The 17,087-nt window shown below is 37.4% G+C and overlaps 1 protein-coding gene and 1 pseudogene across 7 annotated transcripts in view; both read left to right on the forward strand.

Moving 5' to 3' along the window:
• The window catches only part of SYT1 (synaptotagmin 1), a 566,059-nt gene that overhangs the window by 359,888 nt on the left and 189,084 nt on the right, over positions 1-17,087 (forward strand). The window lies entirely within an intron of this gene.
• On the forward strand, positions 10,223-12,230 carry LOC116563619 (annotated as a pseudogene). The gene has a single exon (XR_004274485.1). The product of XR_004274485.1 is annotated as a histone deacetylase 1 pseudogene (transcript).

The following is a 17,087-nucleotide window of genomic DNA, read 5'->3' on the forward strand; positions in this document are numbered from 1 at the left end:
AAAAAAAAAAAAAAAAAAAAAAAAAAAAGTCATTCTACATCGAATGAGGTGAGTATCATCAGAGTTTTGTGCTTAACAGTGAGGTTGGTGTGATTGCTTGATGTACAGTATATTGTATATCCTACAACTTACTGTAGGATACATTTAGTCATTTAGTGGTATGGCTAGAAGAGAAAGTGTGTGACCCCATTTTCTAAGAACATTTAATGCCATCCTAAGCAGGATTCATGCTCCAAACTCTAATCCTCTGTGGGCTTTAAGGAACAGAGTATGACCCAACTTAATGTTTTTTTCTTTTTGGACCATTAAAGAAATAACTAGACATATAAGCATTCAGGCATGGCAAATGCTTCAGAGAGATCAATGAAGATTATGCCTAAAAAAAAAAAAAGCCAGTGGATTTAGAGCTCTTTGTTGACCTTGGAAAGCCTTGTTTCATTAGGGAGCTGTAATCAGAAGACAACTTGCAGGGTGCAGGTTGAGGAGTTAAGAAGTGAGAAAACAGAGTGAGAACATGAAAGCAGTAAGCTCAACTGTTCTCTCCCATAAGAGGACAAATAGAATTACAGCTCATGCACTTAACAAGATGCAGGGCAATTGGGTAAGTGTTGCAGTAGTGAATAGAATGAAATGAAAATAACAGTTTTTTATTACCAAAGGCAGAGCTAACTCTCTTGCCTACTTCCAAACAATTCTCCTCTCTTAGCCTCCCAAGTAGCTGGGATTACAGGCATGTACCACCATGCCTAGCTAATTTTGTATTTTTAGTAGTGATTGGGTTTCTCCATGTTGGTCAGGCTGGTCTCAAACTCCTGACCTCAGGTGATCTGCCCACCTTGGCCTCCCAAAGTGCTGGGATTACAGGTGTGAGCCACCATGCCCAGCCTTAATCCCTCATATTTTTTGCAACAGAAGTTACTTGTGAACCTGGGACAGAAATGTTGATGACAATCTGATAATCTTGAATGTGAGAAATCCTTTTGGATATATTCATATTGCTAATTTGCTTTGACTATAAAGTGCATTGCTAAGACCACATTAACATATTTGTGATATTTCCCAGGTTTCTTTGATCACAGTCTCCCTGTCTTTGGAATTCTCCATAAGCCTCATGCATATAACACTTGCCAATTTTATTTTTATGTTCCAATTATTTGCCTTATTCTTCCAGATTATCCCACATTCTTTGGTGACAGAAATGGACATTTAATATGTACTGTTCCTATAGAGCAGACACTAAATAATTACTTTTGGATTGAAATAATTTTAGAGACTATGTTTCTCTATTATAAATATATGTAAAAATTGACTTGTGGAGATATATTAATTTTCTATTGCTGCATAAAATTTTATCGCAAACTATGCATAACTCATAGCCCTAGTATAATCATGAGAAAAATATCAGACAAATCCCAATGTAGAGACATTTTGAAAATACTTGACCAGTGCTTCTCAAAACTGTCAAGGTCATCAAGAGCATAGAAAATCTGAGAAACTCTTATAGCCAAGAGAAGCCTAAGAACACATGACATCTAAATGTAATGTGGAGTCCTGGAATGGAAGACCCCAGAAAATCTTAATGAAATACAGACTTTAGTTAATAATAATGTATTTATGTTTGTTCATTCACTGTAATAAGTGTGCTATATTAATGTAGACATTCATAATAGGGAAAACCAGGTATGAGGTATATGAGAAATCTCTGTGCTATCTTAACGTTTCTGTAAATCTAAACCTATTCTAAAAAATAAAGTTTGTTAAAAAAAAAAAAACATTTGCTACAATCTTAGTGACTTAAAACAACACATATTTATTATCTCACAGTTTACCTGGATCAGGAATCCAAGCACAGTCTAACAGGGTCCTCTGCTCAGGGTCTCACACAAGGCTGCCATCAAAATGTCAACTAGACCTCAGAAGAGGGAGTCAGGGCTTTTTTCCAAGCTCTTTCAGACCTTGTGGCAGAAATTCTGTTCTTTGAAGTTATAGGATCGAGATCCTCAGTTCCTAAAGACAGCTCCTCCTTATGCAGTTTACAACATCGTGACTGCTTCTTCAAGGTCAGTGGCACAGCTCTCTCATCTCAGGAAGGGCCTAGCCATGCTTTAAGGGCTTTCAGCTGGACTCTCCCAGGACGTCTCCCTTTTGATGAACTGCAATACAACTTATTTGGGACTTCAATTACATCTGCAAAATCCTTTCACCTTTGCCACATAGCACAATCCATTATAGTCACAGACCTTTCCCATACTCAGGGAGAAGGCTTACACAGGGCATGTATGCAGGAAAGGGTGGAGTCTTGAAAACCATCTTATTAATAGAATTCTGCTTACCAAAGATTTGGAAAGAGAATGAACATATGAGAGGGAACAAAAGGATTTTTTACTTTATGAAAAGGCAATAGAGATTACCTTTTATCTAAATAACGTCAAATTGCACTGCTCTTATCTTTTACAAAATTTAAAGGATTTGAACTGGAAAGCATCTTATTCCATTTTCTTTTCTTCTTTTTGATGTCATTCCATTGTAGCCACCAAAATAGTGTAGTTTTGCAGGGTTAGCAGCAGCATGATTATTATAGTGGTCAGATCTTCCAGTGCAGATTCTTTAGAGTCTGAGCATTGTTTAAAAAGAATATGAAAGCTATATCAGTTTACTATTAATCATCCTCAGTCTAGTGAAAACTTCATAGGTTATATTTTGCTGATGGTGATCAGTTCACATCAACAGGTTCTGGAAAGTCTATGTCCAAGACTATGAAAACAACATAGATTCCGATTAGAGACATGGTTCCAATTCCAAACTTTTGCTTAAAATAAAAAGTGATTAGGAAGAAGTAGAGTTTCTGTGCTTAATATGATTTCACATGTACAACTTGAAATTGTGAGCTAGTACACATGGGATTGGTTATTAGAAATTGCTAGCTTAACACATTCACTTTTTAAAAAATAATTATATATTGCAAGGTGTTGATACTGTCTTTTATAAGAAATATGCATCTAAAAAAACAAAAATGTAGTGGAGAATATTTTATTTAAAAAAGGGCTGGGCACAATGGTTCACACCTGATCCCAACAATTTAGGAGTCCATGGCATGAGAGTAGCTTGAGCCCCGGAGTTTGAGACCAGCCTGGGCAACATAACAAAACCCCATCTCTATAAAAAATTTAAAACCAGTATCATGGGCACATACCTTTAGTCCCTGCTACTCAGGAGACTGAGGTGGGAGGATTGCTTGAGCCCAGGAAGTCAAGGCTGCAGTGAATTGTGATAGTGCCACTGTGCTTCACCCTGGGCAACAGCGTGAGACTGTGTCTCAAAACAAAAACAAAAACAAATGGTAAGTAAAATCCTGAGGAAAGATTCTAGGAAAAAAAATGATTTGTTTACTGAGGAATGATTTACACTGGCAACTTTTTTTTTCTTTGTTTTTGTTGTTGTCGTTGTTGTTGTTGAGATGGCATCTCGCTCTGTCTCCCAGGCTGGAGTGCAGTGGCATGATCTCAGCTCATTGCAGCCTCCACCTCCCTGGTTCAAGTGATTCTCCTGCCTCAGCCTCCCGAGTAGCTGGGACTACAGGTGCATGCCAGCACACCTGGCTAATTTTTTTGTATTTTTAGTACAGATGGGGTTTTGCCATGTTGGCCAGACTGGTCTCTAACTCCTGGCCTCAGGTGATCCACCCACCTCGGCCTCCCAAAGTGCTGGGGTTACAGGTTTAAGCCACCGTGTCTAGCCTATGCTGAAAACTTTTGAATATGTTTCCCAAAACATAAAAGTTCACGTTTTTATAAAGCATAGGAAAATGACTAAGTACAAAATAATTGTTGCTGGTAAAAAGAAAAAAATGTATCTGCATTAAGGAATTAGAAATGTATTTTTTAAACTCAAAAGTAGATAATGTGTGTTGCGGGTCAAATCATGTGCCCCATACCACATATTCAAGTACTAACCCTTGGTACCTGTCTGCAAATGTGACCTTATTTGAAAATAGATCACATTTTTTTTTGAAGATCTAATCAAGTTAAGGTGAGATAATGAAGTAAGATGGCCCTTAATCCAATATGACCAGTGTCCTTAGAGGAGATAGAGAGACATAGGGAGAAGACCATGTGGCAGTGGAAGCAGAGATTAGAGTAATACATCTATAAGCCAAGGAACACCAAGAATTGCTGGCAGCACCAGAAACTAAGAGAAAGGCACAGAACAAAGTCTCTCCTAGAGCATTCAGAGACAGCATAGCCCTCTAATACCTTGATTTCAGAGTTGGAGCCTCTAAAACTGTGATAGAATAAATTTCTGTTGTTTTCAGCCACCCAGTTTGTGGTCATTTGTTACAGCAGCCATAGGAAACCAATATAATGGATGAGTTGTGTGTGGATCACCTAAGTCCCTGTGTACAAATGCTGAGATGACTTTACCATCTTGCCCAGGATCATTGTCAATCACTGCTCCTAAAGGAGAGAATGCCACTTAAGAAGAGGGTTATAGAGCGGCTTGGGAAGCTAGGTTTCATCTACTTATCATCTTCTCTTGGGCTACTTAGGTCTACTTTCGATTGTGTGAGGACCAGGAAAACTCTGGCCAGAAGCCCTTTTGCAATGAGAGGCTCCTCTGCTGTGTGCTTAAAATGCCAATTTATGTACTGGAGCTTGATTGTCCTAATAGCCACCATTGACTGAGTATGCACCTAGTAATACACAGGCAGAAATTGACTTTTCAAGCCACAAGCAAAGTGATATTTTTTTAAAGCATGGCTTCAACACAGAAGTACAACAGTTTCAGAAATTGAAGACAAGAAATTGAAGATCAGAAATTCAAGATAAATTTATTAACCAAGATTATTCAACTGCCACGTAGCAGGGCAGGATTCAAAACTAAGCCAAAACTAAGTTCTTGAACCAACCAGGTTCTCTGCTACTACAGACTGCTTACTCCTCCCAAAATGCCAGTGGAAGACTGTGTGTCATATTTAATATGTAACTTGTATTGTACTTGTGTATAACTTATGTAACTTTTCATTGAATATTGTACCTTACTCCTTTTTCCTAAAATGGCATATTAGTCCATTTTTATGCTACTATGAAGAAATACCCGAGACTGGATAATTTATAAAGAAAACGAGGTTTAATGGACTCATAGTTCCATATGGCTGGGGAGGCCTCACAATCATGAGAGAAGGCGAAGGAGGAGTAGAGCACATCTACATCTTACATGGCAGCAGGCAAGAGAGCGTGTGCAGGGGAACTGCCCTTTATAAAACCATCAAATCTCATGAAACTTATTCACTATCACAAGAACAGAAGGGGAAAACCCTGCCCCATGATTCAATTACATCTTATCAGGTCCCTCCCACAACATATAGGGATTATGGGAGCTACAATTCAAGATGAGATTTGAGTGGGGACACAGCCAAACCATATCAAATGGTCTCCAAAATGTTCCCATTTTATCATTTTTTTATGTTTGTTTTCTTTATGACTTATTAAAGTGAATTTCTTAAATTACTCTAGCACAGCCACATGCCTTCTCACACTTCAGTGTCAAGCAAAACATCAAGTACAGGGCATATTTTCACATTGATGCAACTTTGCTGGTAAATTAAGAGAAGAATATTTATTAGATCCCTTTTGTATTTATGTATTAAAATAAATTATAAAATAAACTCATCACAGTTAGAATAAATTTGAGGACCTTCCTTGGGAGCAAGAGTTGCCATAGTTGGAGACTCAGTGCAAAAAATCAGATTCCTTTTCTCTGCTTCCAAATTCAAGCATCATAAAGCATTCTTACTGGCAAACAGGAAGTCTCTAAAACTAAAGTCACTCCAGAGTGGCAGAGTTGTCACTTTAAAGATAAGTCTTAACTGTAATGTTGATTTGAAACCTCTACTCCTTAAATATACTGAGTATCCTTATCTCAGAAATGGAAAACAAAGTTCACAGAGTCTTCCAAGTAGAAAAAAGGTAACATTAAAAATTTGCATAGCATAAAAAGTAAGAAAGGAGGAAAGGAGGGAAGGAAAAAAAGAGAAGAAGAAAAGATGGTGAGAAGGAAGGAAGGGAGGGAGGGAGGGAGGAAGGAAGGAAGGAAATACAGGATGGGGTGGCTAAATTATATCTAATAGAGCTTAGAATGTGGTGTAAATTTTTTGACATGAAAAGCATAATCCTATATACTCTATCATAAAGTAAAAGAAAGTTGTTATATGTTTTACCAGTTTCATAATGAGCTCTTACACCACATTTTTCAAATGTGTTAAAACAATTGATCAATTCACCTTGATTCCATTCTGGGCACTATAAAGTACTTCACTGAAAGACTGCATACTGATAATTATTAGTGTTCTCTTTTCCTGCCCGAAAATTAAGGTGCTTTTATTAATACCTTCATGATTATCATTGGCTTTCCACATGCCATACTCTCATTTACTTTACAACTTGCTAAGCCTTTTTTGTCTCTTTTGGTAATCTTGATCCTCAAGAACTTTCCACATTATTTCTTTCATAGTCCTTTTGCATTTTTTTTCCTCCTTAGAAACTTTCATTTTTTTCTACACTGCCATAAGAAACTTCAAATTTTGATTATAAAGCTAAAGTGATGGCCAGGTGTGGTGGCTCATACCCGTAATTCCAGCACTTTGGGAGGCCAAGGTAGGCAGATCACCTGATTCCAGGAGTTCAAGAACAGCCTGGCCAACATGGGAAAACCCCATCTGTACTAAAAATACAAAAAAAATATTAGCCAGGTGTGGTGACGCCCGCCTATAGTCCCAGCCACTCAGGAGGCTGAGGCAGAAGAATCACTTGAACCCAGGAGGCAGAGGTTGCATTGAGCCAAGATCACTCCACTGCACTCCAGCCTGGATGACGGAGCAAGACCCTGTCTCAAAAAAAAAGAAAATAAAAAAGCTAAAATGATCCACACTTATATTAGCCTTCCCCTATAAGTTTCTATACATCTCGATTTAGTATTTGTTGAGCTAGGGAAGCTGGGCTTCTAATTTGACTTTTGAATGGCTCTTTTTTTCAACTGAGATTTCTATCTGTAGTTTCTTTTTCTATGTGACAAGAATGGAATGAGAACTTTCAAAGTTACTCAAAAACTTTACCTGATGAAGTTGGTAGCTGTCTTGGCAAGTAATGCAATTCCTGAAAATTTTTTCCACTAGAATGATAGCTATTATGGCTACAAGATAAGGTATGAGCAATGAGTTTTCTTGCCGAAGGAATGGCTCTGAAATTGTCATACCTTTGTGCAGAAGCCATGCTTTAAAAAATATCACTTTGCTTTTGCTTGAAAACTCAAACATAAATTTCTAGCCTGGCTTTAACTTCATAAGAACTTCATTATATATGTATTTGTGCAGAACTTTTGAGAAGTAATGTTTACAAGAAGAAAAATATAATCCCAAAGCATTGTAGCAAAAAAAGAAAAATAACACAGAAAATAATTATGCAATTTTGCTAATCCTATGGCCAAAGCAAGCTGTTTGGGGGAGTAACTCAGGAGAAATCTCTCAAACTAGCTTCTATCACTGTCTAATTACACTCAACATGATTTCTTACAGATCACATAGTTGGATAAATATAGGTGAGATACTAAATGAACATAGTACATGATTTCATCAGTTCTTGAAATGTTTTACAGAGTAGTTCAAGAGGATTTCATGAAAAGTAAAAAGAATATATACCAGTAAACTAACACCTTTTTTATTTCAGGAAAGGAAACCACATCAGCAAATGCTTAGATGTGGCCTGAACAGGGCATAATTGAGAAGCATAGATCAGTTTGGTGGCAGAAAATCAACCCCTGCACCATAGTATGGGACACATGTTTAGCATCTAAACATAAAGTTCTTTTAATGTCAATTTAGAGTAGATTATTTTTTATTTTAAAAGTAGGGAGTTATTAAAGATTTTTACTGGTATTTTAATCATAAGATTAAAATATTTTATGGAAATTATGCAAAAGACTTAATGGAGAACAGATTGTGAAGACCAGTAGATGTATTAGTGATCAATTTCAAAAGACAAGGCAATTTGTAAAAAAGATATTGTTCTCTTTTCCAATATGGTACTGATTTTCACCTCTGCTCTTTTATTCACATTGCATCTCTCTCACCCACCAGCTTTGCATATATGAATTTTGCACATCTTTCATGATATCACCTTTATAAATCCATTCCAGTTTTCCAGTTCTTCCCTTCTTCCTCTGAATTTCCACAAGTTTTTAAACTTTTGCCTCCGTCTTAGTCCATTACTGCTGCTACAACAAAATATGTTAGACTGAATAATTTATAAAGAACATATATTTATTGCTCACAGTTTTGGAGGCTGGTAAGTCCAAGATCAAGGTACCAACAGGTTCAATGTCTGCTTAGGGGCCTGGCCCTTGCTTCTAAGATGGCGCCTTGAACACTATCTCCTCACATGGTGGCAGGTAGAAGGGCAAAAGGGACAAATACTGTGTGAAGCCTCTTTTATAAGGCATTAATCCCATTCACAAGGGAGGAGCCTTCCTGACTTAATCACTTCCTAAATACCTTGCCTTTTACAACTATCATATTGGTGATGAAGTTTCAACACATGAATTTTGGGGGACACATTCAGACCACAGTAGCCTCTGAGGCAATTATCCTTAATTCTATCTGGAATCCAAGTCATTTTCCTCTTTTATTTCAACTATTATGATTTTCTGGAAAATTAAGATGATGTCTTGATTTCTTTTTATCACTCTTATCCATCCCAGTGGCTAGAACTTAATGGTTCAATATAAGGTTGACAGAATATTCATGTGTTGGGGGTGTTACAGAGGTAAAGCAACAGAAGTAAAGATGTATAGTTGCTGAGAAATCAAAGAATAAAAGCAAGCAATTCAAAGGATGAAAGATTTTTTTAATTAAAAATTTTAAATTTGTTTCTGATTCCAAGTGTCATAGAGGTTGGGAAAAATACAGATAGTTACATTTAATGATTAGTTTATCGTGTGTGACTTTCCAGTGTATGGTTTTTATAGAGCAGATATTAAAATTTTAGGAAGGATACTCAAAAGTCAAGTATGATCAGGCATCTTTTCTTACCTGTATAGAAAACGCATCCTCATTTCTCACATTTACCGGTACTTTCAGTTCACTGCTTTTCAAAAGATATCTGAAGTTAAAAACGATCTAATAAGTATTACTCATGAGGCAGAGATGACTTTTCTTATCATTAGACTTTATAATATTGTTTTTAAACATTCTTGGCCTAGAACTAACATGCTACTATTGGGATATATAGAGTATAATGCAAAGTAACACAAGCAAAGACAATGACACACAATTCTTCCTTATGAGAGAAACAATTTATGGGAAATTACTGAAGCCCCAGTATTATTAGCATCCCACCTGCAATTGGGATGGATGTTAACATATTCCCTTAACACATGGTAGACTGTTTTGCAACCACCTACACATTGGCCATGGATCAGTAAACATTTAATGAGTGCCTGCTGTGAACTAAACAATCTTCTAGAGTACACAACAGTGTCAGGGGAAGACACCTACAATACCATAGGTGCTTATAGCACACACACATAGATGCTTAAAAGGGTCACAGTTATACAGGAAAAGAAAATATATATAAGAGTTGAGAAACAGCTTCCAGAGCAGTATTTCAAAAACCACAGGAAGCTACAGTAAAAATCTGGGAAGATGCACAATGAAGAAACACAAAGTATAAAAGTAATAAGAGCCATCTTGGCTGCTGAAAATATTTCTCTTAAAAAAGAACATCTTCAGTTGGGTATTCAGAAAATGAAGGTCAATAAAGACCTTATTGGTTAGAACAAATAGCAAAGAATAGTCCAAATGGTTAATTCAATTTTTTAAAGTTCACTTAGACAGAAAGAATTAAGCCCGTTTGACCCAGTTAACACAGTCCATTTAAATCTCCCTTAGGATGCCCCACATTAAAGCAGTTGAACTAATTACATAACGTTGATGCAAACCAATGACATTTCTGAAAAAAAAAAACTTTAAGTGACTACTCCATTAATGGAGAGTTGAGAAGATGATTTTTATATCCAAAAGACAGAATTTAATAGTAAGTGGAATAAGTGAGATGGATAAAGGGTACAGTAAAATTAGATTGCTTAAAATAAAAATATATTGGACGCTGAGCGGAGCCGCGGGCGGGAGGGCGGATGGACCGACTGACGGGAGGGACGGGAGGCGAGCAAGATGGCGCAGACGTAGGGCACCCGGAGGAAAGTGTGTCACTACTACGACAGGGATGTCGGAAATTACTATTATGGACAAGGCCACCCAATGAAGCCTCACCGAATGACTCATAATTTGCTGCTCAACTATGGTCTCTACTGAAAAATGGAAATCTGTCGCCCTCACAAAGCCAATGCTGAGATGACCAAGAACCACAGCGATGACTACATTAAATTCTTGCGCTCCATCCGTCCAGATAACATGTCCGAGTACAGCAAGCAGATGCAGAGATCCAACGTTGGTGAGGACTGTCCAGCATTCGATGGCCTGTTTGAGTTCTGTCAGTTGTCTACTGGTGGTTCTGTGGCAAGTGCCGTGAAACTTAATACGCAGCAGACGGACATCGCTGTGAAGTGGGCTGGGGGCCTGCACCATGCAAAGAAGTCCGAGGCATCTGGCTTCTGTTACGTCAATGATGTTGTCTTGGCCATCCTGGAACTGCTAAAGTATCGCCAGAGGGTGCTGTATGTGGACATTGATATTCACCATGGCGACGGTGTGGAAAAGGCCTTCTATACCACGGACCGGGTCATGACTGTGTCCTTTCATAAGTATGGAGAGTGCTTCCCAGGAACTGGGGACCTACGGGATATCGGGGCTGGCAAAGGCAAGTATTATGCTGTTAACTACCCGCTCTGAGATGGGATTGATGACGAGTCCTACGAGGCCATTTTCAAGCCGGTCATGTCCAAAGTAATGGAGATGTTCCAGCCTAGTGCAGTGGTCTTACACTGTGGCTCAGACTCCCTATCTGGGGATCGGTTAGGTTGCTTCAATCTGACCATCGAAGGGCATGCCAAGTGTGTGGAATTTGTCAAGAGCTTTAACCTGCCTATGCTGATGCTGGGAGGAGGTGGTTACACCATTCATAATGTCGCCTGGTGCTGGATGCACGAGACAGCTGTGGTCCTGGATACGGAGATCCCTAATGAGCTTCCATACAACTACTACTTCGAATACTTTGGACCAGATTTCAAGCTCCACATCAGTCCTCCCAATGTGACTAACCAGAACACGAATGAGTACCTGGAGAAGATCGAACAGTGACTGTTTGAGAACCTGAGGATGCTGCCGCATGCACCTGGGGTCCAAATGCAGGCGATTCCTGAGGACGCCATCCCTGAGGAGAGTGGCGATGAGGACGAAAAAGACCCTGACAAGCGCATCTCGATCTGCTCCTCTGACAAATGAATTGCCTGTGAGGAAGAGTTCTCAGACTCTGAAGAGGAGGGAGAGGGGGGCCGCAAGAACTCTTCCAACTTCAAAAAAAGCCCAGAGAGTCAAAACAGAGGATGAAAAAGAGAAAGAGCCAGAGGAGAAGAAAGAAGTCACAGAAGAGGAGAAAACCAAGGAGGAGAAGCCAGAAGTCAAAGGGGTCAAGGAGGAGGTCAAGTTGGCCTGAGCAGACCTCTCCAGCTTTGGCTTCCTGCCAAGTCCCTCACCTTTCTCCTCCAACCCCTCAGATTTTATATGTTCTATTTCTCTGTGTATTTATATAAAAATTTATTAAATATAAATATCTCTAGGGACAGAAACCAAGGCTCTGAGCCCAAGGCAGCTGTACTGTTCTTTCAGGAACTGCCTTGCCACCCATCTTAACTTTGAACCACAGAGGGAGCCAGGTCTAAGTGAAAGGGATACTTTTATACAACCATGACAAAATCCTGAAATGCCAAGTGCCTGCTTAGTAGCTTTGGAAAGGTGCCCTTATTGAACATTATAGAAGGGGTGGCTGGGTCTTCAAGGATCTCCTGTTCTTTTCAGGCTCCTAAGGTAACATCAGCCATTATTAGATTGCTTCTGTTTTCATACCTTCCCACTGGTCTCAAGTGAGCCAAGAAAGTCACACTGCCTGCCCTCTGTCTTCCCCTAATTCTGCAGGTGGAGGTTGGTAGTCTAGTTTTCCTGAGATACTATTTTCATTTTTGTGAGCCTCTTTGTAATAAAATGGTACATTTCTATAAAAAAATAAAAATAAAATATATTAAAAAGAAACTAGGAATCAATAGAGGGAGAGATTGGGTTGTGCAGGTGATGGAGAACCTCTATTGTATCTGACATTCTTAAAAAGAAAAAAATAAACGTATGCAAAAAAAAATATTTTGACAATAGTATCAATGCTAGAGACCTTTCTTATCTCCTTGTTTGGAAATTATTATTTTTTTTTTTACATATCAGTGTACTTCATCCATCACAAAATCAAGGTCTATGAAACAAACTCACAAATAATAACCCCAACATTGCACAAAATATCACCATGTATAGGAAAACACAGAATAGTCTCCAATTAAATTAAAAGAAAACTAACAAGAGAACTTTTTGAACATGATAATATATTCAAAAAATGTATAGTCATTTTTAATCAAGAAAAATGATAATTTTCTTGTTATAGCTTTTTTTTATTTTACTTTAAGTTCTGGGGTATGTGTGCTTTGGAAATAATTATAGCAATTTAGGCATGGAAATATCAAAAGGAAGGAGGAGTATGGTGTTTGTGAAAATGAAAAAGTCTTAAGTTTCAAAAATGCCACGGACAGGAATTTGGCAGTGGATAGAATGTAAATGAGTACCAAAGAAGATGGAGAAGGCTAAATTAACTGAAGATAAAAATGAAAGACATGAGTAAATGGTATGTTTAACAAAATGCAAAGAGGCAAGAAAGGCTTGATTCTGGAACATAACAGATTTCAGACCTTACACAAACACCTCTGGGCCAAAAGTTGAAATCAACTGGAGACCCTTGACATTCTAATTGAGAGTTAGTCTTGCAAAGGAGGTGATAGATGAAATTGATTCTAACACATAACTGATTGTACAGAAAATCGGAAAAAATTGAACCTTTAAAAATTTATGAAATTAATTCTATGTTTTTAGAAGTAGAAGATCTTTGACAGAATAAACTGATTTTATTTCTCTGCATGTGTTTTAGCTACTTTTGACTCTCAAGCATGTGTTCTATCTCTCAAGCATATGGCTTTTCCAGCTTAGAGTTGTTGAAGGGCAACCACCGTACAAATTATTCCCTCTTTTCTTTATCTCTTTCTTAATCTTCCATCCGAAGAGTTGGAAGTGTGAACAGTGAGAAATCAAATGCATCCAGAGGAGACAGACTATGTAGCACATACACGACTCTATGGAGGACTAGACTAGCTGCCCAGTCAGGTAGTCGGAGAAAGACCAAAAGCTATTGGCTTTTTTTTAAGGAGATTGCATCAAAACATTTTGAGCCAGAAGTAAGTGATAAGTAACTCCAGGAAGAAGGTAGAAACAAGGGTCTGGTCATTTAGAGATAGACAGGCAGGTAACGTGACAGCCAGCAGCAGCAGTCCAGCCTTGGGGATGATTTTACTCCTATCAATGAATCAACAAAAGGTTTGGTCCCTAGTCCTGAAAAAACAGAATTTAAGACTTTTCATATTAATACCAGTTTAGAAGAATAAAGCCCATTTTAGTAATTAGACTAGAATGTAAAATATCAATGTTTTGAACCCCAACATCAGAAGTGAATCTCCAAATCAGAATAAGGCAAATTAAGAAATCTAGAACTCCTTAAAATCCCCAGACCAAATTAAAAATAAAAAGGTTTGGGTCTGGAACCTGTAATATGATCATTATCATTAATTTAGTGATTATCAAGCACTTTACCTGAATCATCCATGCAATTCTATAAGATGAATATTATCATTATTTCCGTTTTAGAGAAATTAACTTACCCAAAGTCTTACAGATAATATGTGTCTAGGAAGATACAAAATCTATAAGTGGGTGACAAGAAATACCACTGTGTAGATAAAAGGAGGATTCAGGACAAGAGCTAAACATCCCTTCTAGTAGTCCTTCCAGGGAAAAAAGGGTCATGTCTGGGTATGTCTGACTTCCAGAATATGATACTTCCCAGTAAAAGAAAGATCTTATTTCTTGTTCTTTCTCACCCTTTGTTAATAAATTCAATTCCAGTATGTAAACATATTCCTCATGTTCTTATTAAGGGCTTTCCTGGAACACTCAAGTTGAATCACCCTCAGATATGTTAACTTTCTTGAGTCCAGCAAGAATAAATCACTTAAAATATTTTAAATTTGAGTGTAATTCTCGTGAACAACTTTTTTTTATCTCTGGAGATGTTTTTATATCTTTGGAGTTGTATTTATAATTTATACTGCAGCAATAATAAAATATCTATGAACAACATGGTCAAGTCAGTTATTTTAGGATGATGCAATCTAGTCATTTTGTTATAGTAGACCAGAACTAGAAGCATCTTCATATGATAAATGGGCTGATCTATGAATTGTATTTTAGGTGGGAGGAACTCAATTTCAACCTGTGTAAGTGTTAAGGGGATTTTTTTGTTGTTGTTGTTTAAGAATTAAGAAGTAGCCACCTACCCTGGCTTCCACAAAGCTGAACACCAAAGCTCAACTTATGTTATCAGCATTTAGTTTTTACTTTTTCCATCTTTTGGCTTGGATTTCTTCAGGTCTTAACATCACTCTTAGGCAGGTGTCCTCTACATACTGGCTGTCTGGCAGCTCAAGGTTTCCGTTCAACCAGCAGAGCAGCTCAGCATAAAGTGACTTTTCATTCACTCAACAAATATGTTGAGTGCTTACCATGTGCCAGCATTGTACTCTACTTGGAAATACATCAGTAAAGAAGACAGCAAAATTTCTACTCTTCTGTTGACTTTTCTAATTCTAGAATTTGTCACAATAGTCTCAAGTCCTAGTACTACTAATATTGACTTGGGTCCTGTACTCATCTACGGACTAATTATTTTTCCCTGGAGAAAGGAATGTCCTGACTCACCAGACCTGAGACTTATATCCACCCTTAAAGAAGGGAAGAATCATTAATTATCTAAATACCCTGATTAGCAATGAGAAAGCATTATTTTTCCAGAGAGGGATTTGATTGCTTATATCAAACAATGTATGTGAATGTGGAGAAAAATAAAATTCAATTAAAACTTCAAAATCCAAATTCAGGAAAGTTAAATGAGGAAATCTCCCCAGAAAATAAATAGAATTTGCTCAGATAAGAGAAAATGGAAATTTGAGTCAAAATAAGCCTCCAGAGTCATCAAATCTAGATGCTTCCTTATCTAGTCAACAAGTACAGGTAGGAAAATAGTCTTCCAATAAGGAATAAGTTGGTAGGTGAAGTTGTACTTCCATGGATAATCACTCTCTGTGGTCATTGTCTGAATGCATTGTCTGAGGTTTATAACTTCTACTTATAGAAGTTCAGCATTCACCAAGTGAAGAGATCTGGGCTATAGATACTTGCATCTTTCCATGGACAGTAAAAAGTGTATTCAATCTTGACTTAACCCCAAGTGAGTAGAACACAAGCTGTTAGTGGTTGAGGCATCAGGATTTTTAATTTATAAAATATACTTTGCTCTTCTGTGTTATGGAGGAAAACCTGCCAACCTCCATGCTTTGGAAACATTGATTCAAAATTTCTCTAACATGCTGACTTCAACTAGCTGTATAGTTACTGATAAATATCTTCTAATGGAGTTTTATCTTGTTTTTTCCAATAACAGTGTTATGGTAGTTGAATATTTTTTTCTTAGCAAGATACATGATGGATAGATAATAGACAGATGTATATCTATATATCTATATATGGATATGTGAAGAGCAAAAATTTACTGATTTATGACATAGTAGAGCATGTTAGTTAAGAGCCTAGGTTTCATAGCTACACAGCCTAAGTTTAGACATAATGCTGTTAGATACCTAACAAGATACAGTATAGTGTAAACAGAACTTTTATATGCACTGTGAAACCAAAATATTCATGTGACTCACTTTATTGCAATATTCACTTTATTGTGGTGGTCTGCAACCGAGCTTGCAATAGCTGTTAGGTATGCCTGTACAAAACTGATTTAATTTGATCATAAGCCATCCCGCACATCTGGGAAAAGGGCCTACTATTCATGAGTAAATGAATCTTGCATAATAATGGAACAAAATCAGCATTCTCTTAGCAAAGAGTAAGAAATAAGAATGTCTATGTAGCCAGGAACATTTTTCGCAAGAGTAATGGCCTTCTATAAGACTGTTTGTAGAACTGAAAGATTTCTTAAAATGAGGTGCCCTTACATTTGCTGTATATGCAGTTTTGTCCCAGGAGAGAGTGTTGGATCTGCTGAGAAGAAACTGACGTATACTGATAAGTCTCACTGCTTATGTATTATAGTGGATAATGTGGATTTCTATATAGATTTGCTCAGCCACATTATTAGACAGATGCCTAATAATATAATGTACACTAAAGTATGTTAATAGGAGAATGCGTAATCATAAATTAATTACCAAGATTATGATTATCCCAACTTTAAACAGTGCTTGAATTAAAATATATCCCTAGAATACAAAATGAATGGAGGCTTAACTGTGTTCTAAGGTGAGAGATAAGGGATCTGCAACCCCTGGTGGCTTTGGAAAATGACACATTTTGCAGTTTGAAAGCATGGATTTCAGTTAAACGTTAAAAGCAGATGACTGCCATGACTTTCTATAACATAATCATGCAGGACATCGAGAGACACAGAAAACAATTCTGCCTTGTGGCACATATTTTTCCTACTAATATTTGCAATTCCAATTTTCAATAGCACAGGTGTATTTAATTGCCTCTGAATATTGTGATGCAAACCCATTCAGTGTTGAAAACAGGAGCCCAAAAAGGAATCTCAGGCTTTGTTGGCCTGCAGAATCTTGTAGCTGCATATTGATTTTAATATACCCAGGGAATGTTTTTTTCTTTGTCATTGTGCTTTCTTTAAAAGGGCATTTACATTATCAAACCA

Source organism: Sapajus apella, unplaced genomic scaffold, assembly GCF_009761245.1.
Source record: "Sapajus apella isolate SASKATOON/1434 unplaced genomic scaffold, GSC_monkey_1.0 scaffold2, whole genome shotgun sequence".
Taxonomy (NCBI): Eukaryota; Metazoa; Chordata; class Mammalia; order Primates; family Cebidae; genus Sapajus; species Sapajus apella.